We start from the raw sequence: 20542 nt of genomic DNA, 5'->3' as shown, positions 1-20542 counted from the left end.
GGGTTTGTTTACATGACTGACCAATCAGAACGCACAGACGTTACCTTATTTCCAGGTATACACTTACCTCATTCCCGGTAAGTGCCCTGTGCTTTTTTGAATTGGTGGTCTCTGACCTATACACTTCTCTGGCATTTCTCAAAATTGGACTTTTTATGTGGGTTTTTTTTTTCGCACTGGTATCAACGCAAATTTGTTAAATTCTCAAATTTACTGTCCCTTATCGCCAGAAACGGTTAAGTAGCAGGTGCCAATTTGGACTTTTGGCAAGCCGGTCATAGACTGTCTTTGTTAGCTTCAGCAGAAATCAACTATATATAAACACAGAGAACGCATACAATGAAGCTTCAGCAGAAATCAACTATATATAAACACTGAGAACGCATACAGTGAACATGTACTTATATGTTTTTGTAAGATCCATTAACAATATTTGCCATTTATATGTGAAACATATGGACAAATTTTCCAAAATATTACCACTATTTATCATGGAGGAAAAACGTTAGGGAAAAAGCAGGGGTCTAACAGGGCTTGCACACAAATTCTACCCAACAAAACTATCTGTCAACCAATTACTTACTCCTTACTGAATTAGGTCTTTGTTGTTTTGACATTTGCACATTGAGGTAGCAATCAACAGTTGACAGACTTCAGGACTTCAGAAGTTTTAAAAATGTCATTTCCAGAGCACCAAAACACATAATCCGCATTGAATATCATTTTGAAGGAGAACAGGGCCTTCAATTTTGGGACTTTACATTATTTCAAAGTTTGGCCAAATTCACATCTAAGGCTGGAAACTACCAACTGCTACCTAAAGTAGAAACGATATAGTACTCTTCCATGCTATCAGTACTAATCCCCAATGATAACATGCTTCCGCCAAACTAGCTGAGTTGGGTAAAATGCATATAACAATAATTATTGGGTATCAGCAAATCCTTTTTTTTTTTTTTGAGTTGGAATCCTTATAAGGATTTTTTTTGTTAGGATATTTGTTTTCATTTTTGTTCCCATATTTTCGTTTCTTTACGGTTTATATTTGCATATATGTCTTTATATAACATAATATTATGTTCATTATTTGCTTAAGTGCATGCATTTAATTAATATCTTCTTTGGTATAATGCTAAACCTTTCTAATCTGGCATATCGGCTTTAGATATTTGTTTGTCGTGTTGTCACAGAGCACATGAAGGAATCTTAAATATTTTGTGAATAAAAATAACTGTCGAAGCCGAGTTTTGAATCCACACGGCAAAAGATCTGTTTAACACGGACAGTAGTATGTGTTACCTCTGCGTTAATTTGTAATTAGTACTTAACAACATACTAGAAATATTTAGATTTTAACATGATAGAACATGAGGGCCATGATGGCCCTATATCGCTCACATGAGTACCATTGCTCTTAGTGATAAGATCAAGTTTTGACATAGATCACATAGGCATACACATTAAATATCATCAAGATAAATATTTTCTTGTAAGAGTCCCTTTTGACCTAAGGGTCACTAGTCAGGGCCAATCTCCATACCAAGTTTGAGGGTCCTAGGCTCAAATGCTGCATTTTTGTACTAGCATGATTATTCCTTATCCTGGAAGACATAACTAACTTTTAAAACCAGTCTAATTAGATGCTGCTGAGGCATATTCAAAATAAAGGGAGGTAATTTTGTCATAAATTCAGTCAAAAGTTATCTACCCTGACTGTCCGAGTCCATCTGATGGCATAAATGAAATTTCAAATCAGTATCTTCATTGGTTACTGAGATACACCCATTTTAATTTGAAACAAAGGGAGGTAATTTGACATAAAATCAGTCCATAGTTATCTACCCTGATTGTCTCACTCCAACTAATAACAATTTGATGAAATTTCAAATGAGTCCTATAAAGACTTACTGACATAAATTGAATTTTTTTTTTTATTAAAATCAGGGGAGGTAATCATGTATTGGTATGTGCATGTGGAAGATACAGAGTACAAGCCTTATAGATATATTAGAAAAGTAATCATATCAATAATCATTCAATCAAAAGTTATCTAGCGTGACTATTTCTAACCATGGAAGACATAAATAACGTTTCAAACCAATCTCATTATTATATTTACTTACATAAGAAATAAAGGGAGGTAATTTGTTATAAATCCAGTCAATATGTATCTACACTGATTGCCCAAGTCCATCTGATGGCATAAATGAAATTTCAGATCAGTATCTTCATTAGTTACAGAGATATACCCATTTTAATTTGAAATAAAGGGAGGTAATTCGACATAAAATCAGTCCATAGTTATCTATCTTGATTGTTTCTATCCAACTAATGGCAATAATGAAATTTCAAATGAGTCCTATAAGCACTTACTGATATAAATCCATTTCTATTAAAATCAGGGGAGGTGATCAGATATAAATTAAGTGCATAGTGTCTAGGTCAACCTGATGACATACATTAAATTTCAAAACCAGTACCATCAATAGTTGCAGAGATATAACCATTTTATGGATAAGTGCTGACCTTGATCTCAATGCATGACCTTGACCTTCAAGCAACAGGAACCGATATCTTATTGTGATTTAAGTTGTGTGCATGATTTTCTAAAGTTGAATGCAAAATGCAGCATTTATCATGTTCACAAGGTAAAAAATAACATAATTTCGGCTCTTTCAGTGTTCATTCAGGGGCCATAACTCTAGAACATGATTGGAACTGAAAGGTTAGGGTTAGGGTTAGAGTTATTTTGCAAGTTTGTATCAAATCAAACCATAAATGAAGTCTCTATATGGCTGTAAAATCCGAAATAGCAAAATTTGGCCCTTTAAAGGGCCATAACTCTGGAACCCATGATGAGATCTGGCCAGTTTTCAAAAGGAACCAAGATATTATGCCAATACAAGTTGTGTGCAAGTTTGATTAAAATTGATTGCAAACTGTCTCTATCGTGTTCACAAGAAATTGTGAACAGACGGACGGACGAAGGGCGGTCACAAAAGCTCACTTGTCACTAAGTGACAGGTGAGCTAAAAATGTTGAATTCCTTATGTTCCATTTTAATCTATTCATAGTCATGTTTGTAAATATCAAGTTATCATTGGGGCATAGTATAAAAAAAAGAAAGAAGGATACGAGTAGATTCCCTAGAACGGTACTGTGCACAGCAAACACTCCGAAAACAACAAATCACAAAGAAGGCTACCCACAAACTGAAACTGTATGTGGAAATATTTAACACAAGGTTGTTTCAAATATCCATCAGTTCATATGACATTTATAAAAAAGTGGGATTATGCTAAAAGGGGTAGGATACATGGGATAAGAAGGGAAAAGGGTTTATGCAATAAAGGCTAAAATAATCACTTTGTTCATTTTTATAGGCTTGTTTTAAAAAACTAATGTATTGATGGTGCATGCATCTGTCCATCTGTCTGTCCAGTACTTTTTGTGCCCAGAGCACCTGAACCAGGTTGGTAGGTCAAAGGACAAGGTCACAAATGGAGCTCAAATGTCAAATTTGCCCTAACAATAACTGTCAATGTCACAGCAAGGTCAGCTGTGTGTCATATATTGTGTCCAGAGCATAAATTAGTAACTATTCAAGGTGTTGCATCTGTCCTTTGTATATTGTGTACAGAGCATAAATTAATAACTATTCAAGGTATTGCATTTGTCCTTTGTATATTGTGTCCAGAGCATAAATTAGTAACTATTCAAGGTATTGCATCTGTCCTTTGTATATTGTGTCCAGTGTAAATTAGTAACTATTCAAGGTGTTGCATCTGTCCTTTGAATATTGTGTCCAGAGTGTAAATTAGTAACTATTCAAGGTATTGCATCTGTCCTTTGTATATTGTGTCCAGAGCGTAAATTAGTAACTATTCAAGGTATTGCATCTGTCCTTTGTATATTGTGTCCAGTGTAAATTAGTAACTATTCAAGGTATTGCATCTGTCCTTTGTATATTGTGTCCAGAGTGTAAATTAGTAACTATTCAAGGTATTGCATCTGTCCTTTGTATATTGTGTCCAGAGTGTAAATTAGTAACTATTCAAGGTGTTGCATCTGTCCTTTGTATATTGTGTCCAGAGTGTAAATTAGTAACTATTCAAGGTGTTGCATCTGTCCTTTGAATATTGTGTCCAGAGTGTAAATTAGTAACTATTCAAGGTGTTGCATCTGTCCTTTGTATATTGTGTCCAGAGTGTAAATTAGTAACTATTCAAGGTATTGCATCTGTCCTTTGTATATTGTGTCCAAGTGTAATTTAGTAACTATTCAAGGTATTGCATCTGTCCTTTGTATATTGTGTCCAGAGCACAAAAACTATTGAAGGTGTTGACTTTAACCTTGGAATAAAGATGGGTCATGATGAGATGATTTGAAGAGCCTAGTTAACTACATTACCCCAACCCTCATCAAAAACAAGAGCTGTCACAGGAGACAGTGTGCTCGACTATTTCGATGCTGTATAGTGAAACTGGGCACATGTCACCGGGAAGCTGGAGCTGTCATTGAAGTGTTTAATTACTCCAAATATGGATGAAGATATTGGACAAAAACTTAAGCCTGTGTCAAATGTTAACAGTCTGTGTCTAACAGGGATAGAGAAGTGTATCAAAACATTAGATAAGTATAAAAGGGACATAATTCATAGAAATGTCTGCAAAAGTAATGCACCAGGACATTGTGTAATTTCATGCGGCTAATAATGTGAAGCACCTATTTGAAGTTTTAATCAAATAAGTGTAGCAAAAGGGGGGCATAACTCATAGCGTTTTGGCGCCAGCATCATTAACATTGTGTCATATGATGTTGATGACCATGTGGAACAACCATTTTAAGTTTGAATAAATCCATTTAGTTACAACAGAAATATAGTGAAAAAGCATCAAAATTAAACTGAAATTCTAAGTAAACAAGAGGGTCATGATGACCCTGGATCGCTCACCTGAGTAATATGAGCTACATGTTTCAAATGTCAAACTGATGATAAAATATTAAGAAAGTCAGTAGGTCACATTCATGGTCAATGAAATTCAGTTTTACGATTTGTGTGCAAAACTGTGTATGTCATCAAAATTTCAAGGCTGTATCTTAAAAAACAAGAAAGTAGGTCAGTAGGTCAAGGTCACAGTCAAGTGACATCATATTACCTAGGGTCATCAGATAATTATAATTAAACAGTCTTGGATAGGATCAGATGACTTTTTAAAGTATTTTTCCTATATAACTCACATAATAACTAAGTGACCCCAGGGCGGGGCCTCTTTTAATCCCAGGGGCATAATTTGAACAATTTTGGTAGAGGACTACTAGACAATGCATCAAACCAAATATCAAAAGCCTAGGTCGTATGGTTTCAGACAAGAAAGCTTTTTCCTATATAAGTCTATATAAAACTTGGGACCCCCAGGGCAGGGCCTCTTTTCCCCCAAGGGGTACAATTTGAACAATTTTGGTTGAGGACCATAAGACAATGCTACAAACCAAATATCAAAGGTCTAAGTGTTGTGGTTTCAGACAAGAAGATTTTTAAACTTTCTTTCCTATATAAGTCTATGTAAAACTTGGGACCCCCGGGGCGGGGCCATATTTGACCCTAGGGGGATAATTTGAACAATCTTGAAAGAGGACCACTAGATGATGCTACATACAAAATATCAAAGTCCTAGGCCATGTGGTTTTGTACAAGAAGATTTTCAAAGTTTTCCCTATATAAGTCTTTATAAACCATGTGACCCCCAGGGCGGGGCCATATTTGACCTGAGGAGGATAATTTGAAAAAATTTGGTAGAAGACCACTAGATGATGCTACACACCAGATATCAAAGTCCTTGGCCCTGTGGTTTTGGACAAGAATATTTTTTAAGTTTTTCCTTTCGGTTGCCATGGCAACCAGAGTTCTGCATGGAATTCAATTCTTTGAATAATTTTGAAAGGGGGCCACCCAAGGATCATTCCTGTGAAGTTTGGTGTAATTCTGCCCAGTGGTTTTCAAGAAGAAGATTTTTTTAGAAATTGTTGACGGACGATGCACGACGCACAAGTGACGATGCACGACTGACGACGGACGACGGACATCAAGCGGTCACAATAGCTCTCCTTGTCACTTCGTGACAGGTAAGCTAAAAAAGGGACATATGTCACTAAATATTTGTGCCAGAATTATGGACCTTGTGTGATATGATGAGGACGACAATGTGGAAGAACTATATATTTTAAGTTTAAATCAAATTTATTAAGTGATAACACAGATAACAGGAAGGTGCACCAACATTAACCTGAAATTCTTAGTAAAAAGGGGGATATTTCATGAAATATTGGTGCCAGATCTCGAGTTATGGCCCTTGTGTCATATGATGTTGGTGATGATGTGCTACAATTATCTTAAGTTTGTTTAACAGAAGAGTGAAAGTGCATCAAAACTTTAACCCGAAATTTTATGTAAAAAGGGGGCGTAATTTATAAAATATTGGTGCCAGAGTTATGACCCCTGTGTCGTATTATCTAAGTGATGATGTCAAACAACTGTTTTAAGTTTGAATCAAATCCATTTAGTAATAACAGAGATAGAGGGAAAGTGCACCAAAACTTTAACCTAAAATTTCAAGTAAAAAGAGGTCATAATTCATGAGGGGGGTATAATTCATGAAAAATTGGTGCCAGAGTTATGGAGCTTGAGTCATATGATGTGGGTGATGATGTGGAAAAACTACAAATGTATTTTAAATTTGATTCAAATCCATAGTAATAACTGAGATAGTGAAAGTGCACCAAAGCTTTAACCTGAAATTCTAAGTAAAAAGTAGGGATAATTTAAGAAATATTGGTGTGACAGTTATGGCCCTTATGCCAGATGATGCGGGTGATGATGAGGAATAACTACTTTAAGTGTAAAGCAAATCCACCAAGTAAGTACAGAGATAAGTCAAAGGTGGGGATGCTGAAAGACGCCGACAGATGCCGAGACGAGTAGGATAGCTCTACATATACTTCATATATTCGAGTTAAAAATACAAACTTAATTCTTGTGCCTTAGTATTCCAGCAAATGAACTTGGTTAGTCATGTTTAGTTCAAAAGTCAAGTTGTCCCTTGTACTTCATGTCCAGGGCAAAGCTTTAAACTAATCATGACTTTAAACTTGGAATATAGGAGCTAGGGTGGCGATGCAGTGATTTGAGGAGTGCTTCAATCCACATTACTCCTCTTCTTATCCCCTATGGTCTTTCATATTTTGTGCCTTAACATTCAAACCCATGACCTTTGTTAGTAGGTCAAAGGTCATGGTCCAGATTGAGTTCATATATAAAATCTTTCCTCTGTATTTTGTGTCTAGAGAACAGCTCCAGAACCAATTGACTAAAAACTTGAAATAAAATAGAGAAAAGTGGAAGCTTCACAGGTCGCCTAACATGACAAAAACGAAAATGTTGCAGGCTTGGTTTGACCGAGCCTATTCATGGACGGTAGCGGAAATGCATGCTACCGTCCATGCCCTCTAGCCCCGGGTTGAGCAGAACAACATTTACACATGCTAAAAGTACAAAAATCAATTTAGAGACATCCACAGATGTATTCAAACGGCGGTGAACATGGAACCTTCAATGATACACGTGTTGAGGCGTGTAATTCCATGAAGAGCGGCGTTTGGTCCCCCAGATAAAGTAAAGGGTTTGCCCCAAACGAGAAAACAATGGGCAGAACTGGAATTTAGAAAGGGGATCTGAGGTTATGGAGCCTGCGTATCACAGGAAGGCAGATGGTGACAATATTTGCAGAGTGCAACAATCAACATTACTTCACCTCCCTGACACACACATTAACTCTCACAAAGAAGAAAGAAAATCATTTTATTAAGTTTATTGTGCATTAAGTCCTCATCCTCTGAGCAAGAGCTTTTCAGAGCTCGTTACTTACATACGTAACACGATATATTCCCTTACTGGGAAATCTTCCTCTGGAAATTAGTGCCTCCCATCCCCCACATACAATATATATATACAATGCATCACATGACAGATCCCTAGTGTAACCTTATACAGACACATGGTTCTTTCATATGACATGCCTTACCCTGTTTCAGTTCTGTTTTAACAACTAGCTTTTGTATTCAGCAATCTTGTTCTCCATAAGTAACTGACAACTTCCTTGCAAGAAGCAGAGGTAAATGAAGAATGACAATGGATGTAGATGATCATGGGAAATCACCAGAGAGTATTTTTATGCCCATAGATTACAAGGTTCAGTAAAATGACTAGAGAACATTTTTATGCACAGTTTGATCTTTGTTTGTTTTGGGTTTAATGCAGTTTTTCAACAGTAATTCAGTTATGTAACAGCAGGCAGTTAACCTAACCAGTGTTCCTGGATTCTGTACCAGTACAAACCTGTTCTCCGCAAGTAACTGCCAACTTCTCCACATAAATCAGCGGTGGAGGACCATCCATTCTTCCTAAGGCCCATTGCTAAATGCCAAATATTTCATACTAAATGCCAACAGCTACATACCAAATTTAAGGTAACTTCCAATTATTTCAAAACATATAATGCTTTATTGAGATGGTACCTAAAATTTTACAAGAGCTCGTAGAACACAAAATGCCCCCTCTTGATGCATGCAGTAATCTGTTTTTAGCCGGAAACGGTTTAGCTGTTCCGGATCAGTGACCTTGACCTTTGACTTACTGATCTCAAAATCAATAGGGGTCGTCTGCTGGTCATGATCAACCTCCCTATCAAGTTTTGTGATTCTAGGCCCAAGCGTTCTCAAGTTATTGTCCGGAAAGGGTTTAACTGTCCCGGATCACTGTGACCTTGACTTTTGACCAAGTGATCTCAAAATCAATAGGGGTTATCTGCTGGTAATGATCAACCTCCCTATCAAGTTTCGTGATTATCAGTATTTCAGTTATGTAATGGCAGCTGTTAACCTAACCAGTGCTCAAACAAACCTGTTCTCCACAGTAACTGCCAACTTCCCCACATGAATCAGTGGTGGAGGACAAATGTTTTCCAACAAAACGTCTTTTATCAAATCGTCACGGAGAATGTACTCCTTGTCCTGGGATCCAACTCACAGCCCTGTGATCCATAGATCTAAGCTGTTTCTATTGAGCTAAGTGGGCAGACTGCAGCTCAAACTACAATCAATACAAGTTTGTTATACACCAACTTTGGTGACATGTTTAAGAGCTCTTTCAACTTGAAAGAAGTGTACATCTGGAGGGAAACAAAGTCTCAACTAGAAATAGTGTAGAGAAAAACATGAAAATAAAAATAAAATAAAATCAAGTTTCTATTTTATTTTACAACAAGAGCTGTCACTAATGCTGACAAATGCCCCCACAGAGCCTTGACCTTTGACCTGGTGACCTTGACCTTTGACCTGGTGACCCCAAAGTCAGTAGGGGTTGTGTACTCAATAATTAAGTATTATCAGCATGTGAAGTTTAAAGGTTCTGGGTGCAGTGGTTCGTGGGTAAAGTGCCTTCATGCAAAAAGTTAACATTGGCCCCTGTGACCTTGACCTTTGACACGGGGACCCCAAAGTCAGTAGGGGTCGTGAATTCAGTAAGTACTATCAGCATGTGAAGTTTGAAGGTCCTGGGTGTAGTGGTTCGCGGGTAAAGTGCCTTAATGCAAAAAGTTTACATTGGCCACTGTGACCTTATCCTTTGACGTGGTGACCCTAAAGTCAGTAGGGGTCGTGAATTCAGTAAGTACTATTAGCATGTGAAGTTTGAAGGTCCTGGATGGAGTCGTTAGTGAGTAAAGTGCCTTCATGCAAAAGTTAACGTTGGCCTTCATGCAAAAAGTTAACGTGACGAACGAACGGACGGACAGTTGAAAACTAATATGCCTCCCTTCGGGGGCATAAAAATAATAAAATTTAATTTCTGGTAGTACTTGATCCATTAAAGCCATAAGGTATTTCTGTAATTTCAGCTTCATTTATCAATATCCTGGTAAAAGCTTTACATCTTTCTACAGAAGGTGGTATGAATCTTCGGAATTTTAAGATACCTTTGAAAAAGTAAATTTAACTGAAAATTAACTTTTGTATTTTTCTCCAAATTCAAACAAATGAAAAGTAGAAACTGCGTTTTTCCCTGAAATTACACAGAATTTTTAAAAGGAAATGTTGCTTTAAAGTTAGCAAAGAAATTGTGAAAAATTTACAATAGCCTGTCAACAAATAAATAAAAACTTGAAATTTTAAGACTTTCTGATGTACAAAATGAATGGAAAACATTCTGATCAAAATAATTTTTTGACAATAAATTCAAAATCAAACTAGTGAATTATTTTGAAAATTTGAAAATGTTCTAATACCACCCTTAATAGTCTTTAAAATGATGTATAACATAAATGGTATTGTATTATATACAAAGAATAATCACACAAACTCTTGCAACGTAAAATGTTACATTTAAGTATTCAAGTTCTATCCCTATAAATTGTCTTTCATTTATCAGTGAAATTCTCATTCAACTTCTCATAAACTGTTGGACCATTGGACTGCATTCCTAGAACATGTAAGAATGAGAACAGTTCACAAACATGTTCAAAATGTATCAAAGTTCCCAAAATAGCTTTCCACAAGTTGCACAACAACAGAATTTGTCCATTTTGCTGAAAACAGACTGTGGCACGGTTTTGGTTTGTACTGCAGCACCATTTCCGAACACTATGACAGAATACCTGTCTATCCATATTCAGTAAACTTTGATTACACCTCTGATTTATTTGTCAAATTAGTCACAAGAACTAGTAGCTGGACATTTTCATGTAACGGCTGGCCGGAATTAGCAGTAGATGGACTAGAGATCATGTGAACTTTATGCTGAGATAGTAACTCCATATCCTGAGAGGGAATCAGCAGGTTAACATCTCCATCTCCATCTGAAAACACGAGTGTTTAAACAAAATGGAATTTCATTCTTTTGAACCAGTAACAATTTGTAGAGTGCAAATTAAGACACTGAGTCTTTGATAAACTGTCACAGAGAATATTTTTTACTGCCTGAGAGTAACCTTGCAATCTCATGAATATTAATCCCAAAATCTTACTACTGTGTAAGTGGGTGTTTCAATCTTATACACTTTATAGCTTGAAATTTGATACTCTGCATTTTTTCAATTCATCTACATTATGAGCCGTATCATGAGAAAACCAACATAGTGCATTTGCGACCAGCATGGATCCAGACCAACCTGCTCATCCCCGCAGTCTAGTCAGGATCCATGCTGTTCGCTAATGGTTTCTCTAATTGCAATAGGCTTTGAAAGCGGCTTTCTCATGGCGTGGCTCATATATGTTTCATGCTGGTTGATGTCCTGCACATGTGCCAACCCCTTACAGCACACAACAAGATCTATGGAATAGATGGATGCTCACAAATGGTGTTCTCTGTGCATAAATGTGGCATAGGTTTTTTAGAAATGTATAATTATACCAATAGGGATTTAATTCTGCAAGAGCTTGTGAAAATATTAACTCTGTACTTTATGTAATATGTTTTTCAATGACTGCAAATTTCACCCTTAAGTACCCTTATAGTTATCTGGTACTCTCTAGACAAGGAAAAACAAATATGGTGCTACGGTATACGATATGTAGCAAAATCAAATGGTTATAACTCTGTCTAAACTGATCAAGCTAAAACAATCTGATAATATGCACATCTCTTGGTTGTGAGGCTTGTAATGAAATTTCCTTGAACCCTGCCAGCAGTTTTTAAGTAAAAAAATCTCAAAGTACACTTTATGTCTAATGTTAAAGGTGTGTTTGTGAAACATGAATGCCTCTTGGTTGTGAGGCTTTTAATGAAACTTCCTTGAACCCTGCCAGCAGTTTTGAAGTTAAAAATTTCTAAGTACACTTTATGTCTAATGTTAAAGGTGTGTTTGTGAAACATGAATGCCTCTTGGTTGTGAGGCTTTTAATGAAATTTCTTTGAACCCTGCCAGCAGTTTTGATGTAAAAAAATCTCTGTACTTTATGTCTAATGTTAAATGTGTTTGTGAAACATGAATGCCTCTTGGTTGTAAGGCTTTTAATGAAATTTCCTTGAAATCTGCTGGCAGTTTTGGAATAAACAAGAAGCTGCATTCAATAAATGCTTGATGCCCCGGTGGCATCCTTGTCGATACAAAGCAACCTAAGTCCAAAACGAGGTCAAGTTCAAGGTCAAACTGAGGTCAGGTGATGTCTGAAGATGAGGAATGATCACCGGTTACATCTGCATTTAAGTATCAAGTCATTCTAGTAAAGAGTATTGATGCTAGATGAAACGGTCCCATTTGGTTAACCAAGAGATGGCCCATATAAAGCAACCAAAGTCCAAAATGAGGTCAAGGTCAAGGTCAAACGGAGGTCAGGTGATGTCTGAAGATAAGGAATGGTCACAGGTTACATCTGCATTAGTAACAAGTCATTCTAGTAAGGGGTATTGATGCTAGACAAAACGGTCCCATTTGGTTAACCAAGAGATGGCCATATAAAGCAACCTTAGTCCAAAATGAGGTCAAGGTTAAGGTCAAACTGAGGTCAGGTGATGTCTGAAGATGAGGAATGGTCACAGGTTACATCTGCATTAGTAACAAGTCATTCTAGTATGGGGTATTGATGCCAGACGAAACGGTCCCATTTGGTTAACCTCGTATGGACGGAAGAACGAACAAACAAACGGACGGACAGACAGGACAATCACTATATGCCTCTTGCATCAGTAGATGCCGGAGGCATAAAAATCTCTATGTACACTTTATGTCTAATGTAAAAGGTGTGTTTGTGAAACATGAATGCCTCTAAGACGGCCTTCCCTGATCACTATGACCTTTGTCCTTTGACCAACTGACTCCAAAAACAACAGGTTATCTGCTGACCACATGAAACCATCCACAGAAGTTTGGGCCAAAGCATTCCCCAGTTGTCAATAGGAAACCCATGGTCAACAGACAGACAGACAGGTCTTGTGCAAACACTAGTGTTCTTCAGTTATAAATGGAAACTCATCCCTATTCTCTGAAAAGTAGAGCTAAAAATTATCACTGAAGGGCCATAAGACATAAAAAAAATTGTTTTTTTCCGGTATCCCGACCTACCCTTAATTTTTGGCCCGACCCTAAATGTTTTTATGGCCTTGAAGAATAATTTTTTCAACTTTTTGACAAAAAGTTGCAAAACTGCACTTTCTATGCTTTAAACATGGTCAGTGATGTTAAAAATCAACTTACTGATGCTGTAAAGGCATAACTCCCTTATTTGTATTCATTTTTTGACACAAAAATGATTTCCGAAAAGTCTCCCTTAATAAAAAAAAATTCCAAAAAAGACAAATAATTTTTTTTTTAGGCCTAACTGACAATAAGCATGTCACTTTTTAGTAGTGAAGCTTTCTGTGAAGTTCTGCTATATTCCAGCTGCCTGTTTCTAAGAAATAGCCCAGACAAGAATATTGGGACAGACTGACGAGCAAATTTTTAAGCAGCAACTATATGCTCCTCTAAAAAAAGGCCAATATGGTCTTCGTTCACAGGGGGGGGGGGGGGTACAATGAAAGCAGAGATAAATAATCAAAAGAAAGTTTTTAATGACACAAAAGAATTGAAAGTGAGCCAAACATTTTAAATCAAAGAGAGACATTAAATAAAACCAAAGAGTTGAAAGGAGCCTTAAGATATATAATCAAAAGGAAGTACTTTAATGACACCAAAGATTCTAAATTAACAGAAGGACAATTAATGAAACCAAAACATTTTTAATGACACAAAAGAATTGAGAGTGAGCCAAAGATTTTAAATTAAAAGAAAGACATTAAATGAAACCAAAGAGTTGAAAGGGGCCTTAAGATATATCAAAAGGAAGTACTTTAATGACACCAAAGATTCTAAATTAACAAAAAGACATTTAGTGAAACCAGAAGATTTTTAATGACGCAAAAGAATTGAAAGTGAGCAAAAGATTTTAAATTAAAAGAAAGACATTTAATGAAACCAAAGAGTTGAAAGGGGCCTTAAGATATATAATCAAAAGGAAGTACTTTAATGACACCAAAGATTCGAAATTAACAGAAAGACATTAAATGAAACAAAAGAGTTGAAAGGGGCCTTAAGTATATAATTAAAAGAAAGTCCTTAAATGACAACAAAGATTCTTAATTAATAGCAAGACATTAAATGAAACAAAATATTTTAAAGGGACCCAAAGTTAACTAGAGCTATCACTAAAGGTGATGCATGTACCCCCCGCATGCACTGACACAGTACATTGCAATTTGACACAGTCCACATGATTATGCAATCTTGTGTGCATGTATACAGACTGTATGTATACAGTATAGTAACAAAGTTTAAGAGCTGTCTCCATAGGATGACACATGCCCCCGATGGCACTTTGAATGAATAGTTATGGCCGATGTTAGAGTTTAGGACCTTTGAGCTATGGACCTGGGTCTTGTGCGCGACACGTCGTCTTACTGTGGTACACATTCATGCCAAGTCATTTGAAAATCCATCCATCGATGACAAAGATATGGACCGGACACGAAAATTGCGGACAGACCGACAGACTGACAGACGGTTCAAAAACTATATGCCTCCCTTTGGGGGCATAAAAACAAAGTCCCATAACTATGCAGAATATTTATCTAAAAGAACGTAACATGCACCATTCACAACTAGGGTTGGTACTGATCACTTGTATGAAGTTCCATTAAATTGCACTATCATGAAAAATGACCTTTAACGTCTAAGTGTGACCTTGACCTTTGAGCTACGGACCTGGGTCTTGCGTGTGACACATCGTCTTACTGTGGTACACATTCATGCCAAGTTATTTGAAAATCCATCCATCGATGACAAAGATATGGACCGGACACGAAAATTGCGGACAGACCGACAGACGGTTCAAAAACTATATGCCTCCCTTCGGGGGCATAAAGACAAAGTCCCATAACTATGCAGAATATTTATCTAAAAGAATGTAACATGCACCATTCACAACTAGGGTTGGTACTGATCACTTGTATGAAGTTTCATTAAATTGTTTGCAAGGGTTCGGAAGATTGGGCGCACACAAGATTGCATATGCAGACTGTATGTCGTAGGTGCGCACAAGATTGTGTCTATGGACAGACAGACAGACAACCTGAAACCAGTATACCCCCCACTTACAAGTTTGTTGTCGGGGGTGGGGGAGGGGAGGGGTACAATGAAACCAGAGATATATAATCAAAAGAAAGTTTTTAATGACATTAATAAATTGAAAGTGAGCCAAATATATTGAATCAAAGAAAGACATTAAATAAAAGAGTTGAAAGGAGCCTTAAGATATATTATCAAAAGGAAGTACTTTAATGACACCAAAGATTCTAAATTAACAGAAAGACATTCAATGAAACCAAAAGATTTTTAATGACACAAAAGAATTGAAAGTGAGCAAAAGATTTTAAATTAAAAGAAAGACATTCAATGAAACCAAAGAGTTAAAATGGGCCTTAAGATATATAATCAAAAGAAAGTCCTTTAATGACACCAAAGATTCTAAATTAATAGGAAAACATTTAATGGAACAAAATATTTTTAAGGCCCCAAAGTTGATGAAACAAAAGATATATAATCAAAAGAAAGTTTTTTTTTTATTGTTTGTTTGTTTGTTTTGGGTTTAACACCATTTTTTAACAGTACTTTAGTCATGTAACGGCGGGCAGTTAAACTAACCAGTGTTCCTGGATTCTGTACCAGTACAAATCTGTTCTCCGCAAGTAACTGCCAATTTCCCCAAAAGAATCAGAGGTGGAGGACTAATGATTTCAGACACAATGTCGTTCATCAAATAGTCACGGAGATTAAGTGCCCCGCCCAAAGATCGAACTCATGACCCCGCGATCCGTAGACCGATGCTCTACCTACTGAGCTAAGCCGGTGGGCTAGTTTTTTATTTACACAAAAGAACTGAAAGTGAGCCAAAAATTTTAAATTAAAAGAAAGACATTAAATGAAACCAGAGAGTTTAAAGGGGCCTTAAGACATATAATCAAAAGAAAGTATTTTAATGACACCAAAGATACAAAATTAACAGAAAGACATTTAATGAAACCAAAATATTTTAAAGGGACCCAAAGTTAATGAAACCATATATATATATAATCAAAATAAAGTTTTTTAATGACACTAAAGAACTGATAGTGAGCCCAAGATTTTAAATTAAATGAAAGACAATCAATGAAACCAAATGTTTTAAAGGGACCCAAAGTTTATGAAACCAAAGGTATGTAATCAAAAGAAAGTTTTTAATGACATAAAAGAATTGAAAGTGAGCCAAAAATTTTAAATCAGAAGAAAGACATTAAATGAAACCAGAGTTGAAAGAAGCCTTAAGATATATAATCAAAAGGAAGTACTTTAATGACATCAAAGATTCTAATTTAACAGAAAGACATTTAACAAAACCAAAAGATTTTTAATGACACAACAGAATTGAAAGTGAGCCAAAGCTTTTAAATTAAAAGAAAGACAATAAATGAAACCAAAGACTTTAAAGGGGCCTTATGATATATAATTAAAAGAAAGTCCTTTAATGACATCAAAGATTCTTAATTAATAGCAAGACATTAATTTTTTTTTTGATTTAACGTTGCACCGACACATAATAGGTAGCAAGACATTAAATGAAACAAAATATTTTAAAGGGACCCAAAGTTATGAAACAAAAGATATATAACCAAAAGAAAGTTTTTTTAATGACACCAAAGAATTGAAAGTGAGCCAAAGATTTTAAATTAAAAGAAAGACATTAAATGAAATCAAATAGTTGATAATGACACCAAAGATTCTAAATTAACAGAAAGACATTAAATGAAACCAAAACAAAAGAATTGAAAGTGAGCCAAATATTTTAAATTAAAAGAAAGACAATAAATGAAACCAAAGACTTTAAAGGGGCCTTATTATTGAAAGAAAATATTCTAAACAGACCCAAAGTAAATGAAACTGAAGATAAATAATCAAAAGGAAGTTCATAATGACATAAAATAAATGACAGTCAAATATTTTAAATTAAAAGAAAAACATTTAATGAAACCAAAAATTTTAAAAAGGCCCCAAGTTAATGAAACCAAAGATTCTTTATTAACAGAAAGACATTTAATGAAAGAAAATATTTTAAAGGGACCCAAAGTTAATGAAACCAAAGATATATAATCAAAAGAAAGTTTTAAATGACACAAAAGAACTGACAACGGGTCAAAGATTTTAAATTACAAGAAAGATATTAAAGGAAACAAAAGAGTTGAATGGGGCCTTAAAATATATATTCAAAAGAAAATCTGTCACCAAAGATTCTAAATTAATAAAAAGACATTTAATGAAATAGTCTTTTAAAAGGACCCAACGTTAATGAAACCAAAGATATATAATCAGAAGAAAGTTTTTTTAATGACGCAAAAGAATTGAAAGTGAGTAAAAGGTTTTAATTTAAAAGAAAAACCAAAGAGTTTAAAGTGGCCAAAGATATAGATGTCCTTTAATGACACCAAAGAATCAAGTGTTCCAAAGATTTTGAATTAAAAGAAAGACATTTAAGGAAACAAAGGACTTTATAAGGGACCAATAGTTGATGAAACCAAAGATACCTAATCAAAAGAAAGTTATTCCATGACACAAGAATTGAAAGTGAGCCATAGAATTTAAATTAAAGGAAAGACATTAAATGAAGCAGAAGATTTTAAAAGGGCCTTAAGATATATAATCAAAAGGAAGTCCTTTAATGACACCACATATTCTTAATTAAAACAAAACATTTAATTAAACAAATGATTTTAAAATGACCCAAAGATTCATAATCAAGAGTTGTTTTTAATTCAAATTCAAAGAAAGACTTTTAATGAGCCAAATATTTTGAAGGGAGCATTAAGATTCATAATTAAAGAAAGTTTTTAATGACTCAAAAGAATTTAAAATGAGACAAATATTTTAAATTAGAAGAAAGTCTTTAAATGATATCAAATAATTTAAAGAGAGCCAGAGATTTTAAATCTTTTAATTAAAAGAAAGTCTTTTAATGACATTTAATGACAAAGGGTCCATGAAAATGAGTTAAAATAGATCGGTAGTTTGAGCTATCAGTATGGACGTGTATGACATAGTTGACCTATATTTAAGCTAGAAATGTACTATAAATTATCAGAATTCATTCTAATATGGAGGAAATAAACAACATAATTTATAATATCAGTTTTTATTAAAAAACTTTTATACATGCGTATTAACATCTTTCATAACAATATACAATTATCAAACAAATACAAATGATCAACAGACAAGCACATTTAACTTCAAAGCACATTTGACCTTGTAAAACTAGAAACGTTCAGAATAAACAAACACACATGTACAGAACACAACACATAAAACGTACATTTAAAACAATTTTCGAAACACAGAAATAATTTAATTCCTTATTTCACGGTAGCCGTCTTAGCTATTTCACTGTTGCCATGTCCTTAACTAAGTTGTACGACTTGCATATTTGAACTTTGAAAATGTGAAATGTGTAAGCGATTAGCCTTATTTAAAGTAATATACACACATTCTTTGCTCAGATTTTATTTGATTAAAAGATTAAAGTAAACATCCGTTTACATCATGAAAAGATTTGTGACAGACAAAAGCTCAAGGGACCAGACAGGGACCAGACAGGGGACAGGGACCAGACAGGGACTTCGAGAATTCCAGTTATTGGTGTTCTAGCCATCTGGAGTTGAACATTATATAATATATAAGAAATAAGATTGGGACCAGATGATGAGTTCGAGCGAACTGGGCTATTCCAGCGATCGGGGTTAGAGCCATTGAGAGTCGAACGTAGAAGAAAGACTTTATGAAACCAGAGATTTTAAAGGGACCCAGATTCATAATTAAAAGAAAGACATTTAAAGGCAACAAAAAATTCAAAGTGAACTAAAGATTTTAAATCAGAAGAAAGACTTTTAATGAAACCAAAAGTTTAAAAGGGACACAAAGATTCATAATCAAAAGAAAGTCTGTTAACGACACCTAAGTATTAAAAGTGAGCCAAAAATACCAAATCAGAAGATTTTAGAACCCAAAGATTTTAAAGGGACCAAAATTCATAATTAAAAGAAAGAAGTTAAGGGGCCCAAATACGTTTAAAGGCAACAAAGAATTATTAGTGAGCCAAAGATTTTAAATTAGAAGAAAGACCTTTTCTGAAACACAAGTTTTAAAAGTGACCCAAATATTCATAACTAAAGAAAAGTCTTTTAATGACACCAAAGAATTTAAAGTTAGCTTAAGCTTTAGAATTAGAAGAAAGATTTTTATAAATCAATGAAACCAAAGAACACAATAGTTGAATATTCAAAGAAATATGAAACCAAAGATTTTAAAGGGACCTAAAGATTCATAATCAAATGAAAGTCTTTAAATTACACCAAAGAACTTAAATTTGTGTTGAGAATGACAAAGAAATATATCCAGCAAAAAGTTAAAGTTGTTACTAAGAAGCAAATAATTTCATTACAATTGAACTTAAAATAACAGAAGTCCTTAAGGAAGCACAATCAAGACTGGGACATGGATGGTGACTTGGGGATGGGGGTTTACAACTTCACATGTTGATAAATATTCATGGAAGGTTTGAAAATTTGAAAAAAAAAGAAATGACCTTTGACCTCTAAGTGTGACCTTGACCTTGGACCTAGGGACCTGGTTCTTGTGCAGTTGGTGAACAAATGTGAAAAGTTACATCAAAATCCCTCCATGCATGAAGAAGAAATACTCTGGACAGTCATTCTTAAATCTGACCTTTGACCTCTTTGTGTGACATTAACCTTAGACCTAGGGACCCGGTTCTTGCCCATGACACTCCATGATGGTGAATATTTGTTTGTTTTGGGTTTAACGCTGTTTTTTTTTCAATTACATTTCAGTTATGTAACGACTGGCAGTAAACCTAACCAGTGTTCCTGGATTCTGTACCAGTACAAACATTGTAAAATATGGATCAAGCTTCAGTAGAAAAAACTTATCCAATCTATATACATTCCAATCTGTAAATAATTTACGTCCATTTATAGAAGGTTTTAAATATTCCCTAACCCACAAAACTTCATATTTCATGGGAATTATGTTCTTAAAATGAGCAGTTTACTTTCAATACCAAATTTACTCCAGATATCTCTAAATACAACTTCAACATCACCAGATTCTTAAACAAGAGCGCCGCCAAGTGGGGCAATATATGCCCGAAGGGTTACATCAGAGGATGGGAGCAAAATTTAAAGAACTTGACTGTTGAAGCCCAAAGAACAGGAACAACAAAAAAGAAGAAATTCCACAAAAAAATTCTTACCAGGTAAAGTTATGTAAAAATACATCTAAAAACTGGATGTAACACCCATGTTGTACCATAGAAAAGTGGTCTCGGTTTTTCCCTAGGGCCAGTAATAAAAAAGTCTCAAAATAAGCTGTTTATTGTAATAAAAAAGGGAAGTAATACAAAAGAAATT

At 35.0% G+C, this 20542-nt stretch overlaps 1 long non-coding RNA gene across 2 annotated transcripts in view; it reads right to left on the bottom strand.

The window, feature by feature from the left end:
- Nucleotides 1-7853: 7853 nt before the first annotated feature.
- The window catches only part of LOC128556549 (uncharacterized), a 28460-nt gene continuing 15771 nt past the window's right edge, over nt 7854-20542 (bottom strand). The window contains exon 5 of one of the 2 annotated variants that reach the window (XR_008370780.1): nt 7854-10910. This is a non-coding gene — a long non-coding RNA (uncharacterized LOC128556549). Of the gene's footprint in view, nt 10911-12968; nt 13036-20542 lie in introns of those variants that run through there. The other variant, XR_008370781.1, reaches the window with a different exon arrangement.

Source organism: Mercenaria mercenaria, chromosome 4 (genome assembly GCF_021730395.1).
Source record: "Mercenaria mercenaria strain notata chromosome 4, MADL_Memer_1, whole genome shotgun sequence".
In the NCBI taxonomy this organism is placed as follows: domain Eukaryota; kingdom Metazoa; phylum Mollusca; class Bivalvia; order Venerida; family Veneridae; genus Mercenaria; species Mercenaria mercenaria.
This window is presented reverse-complemented; position numbering and strand designations above follow the sequence as displayed.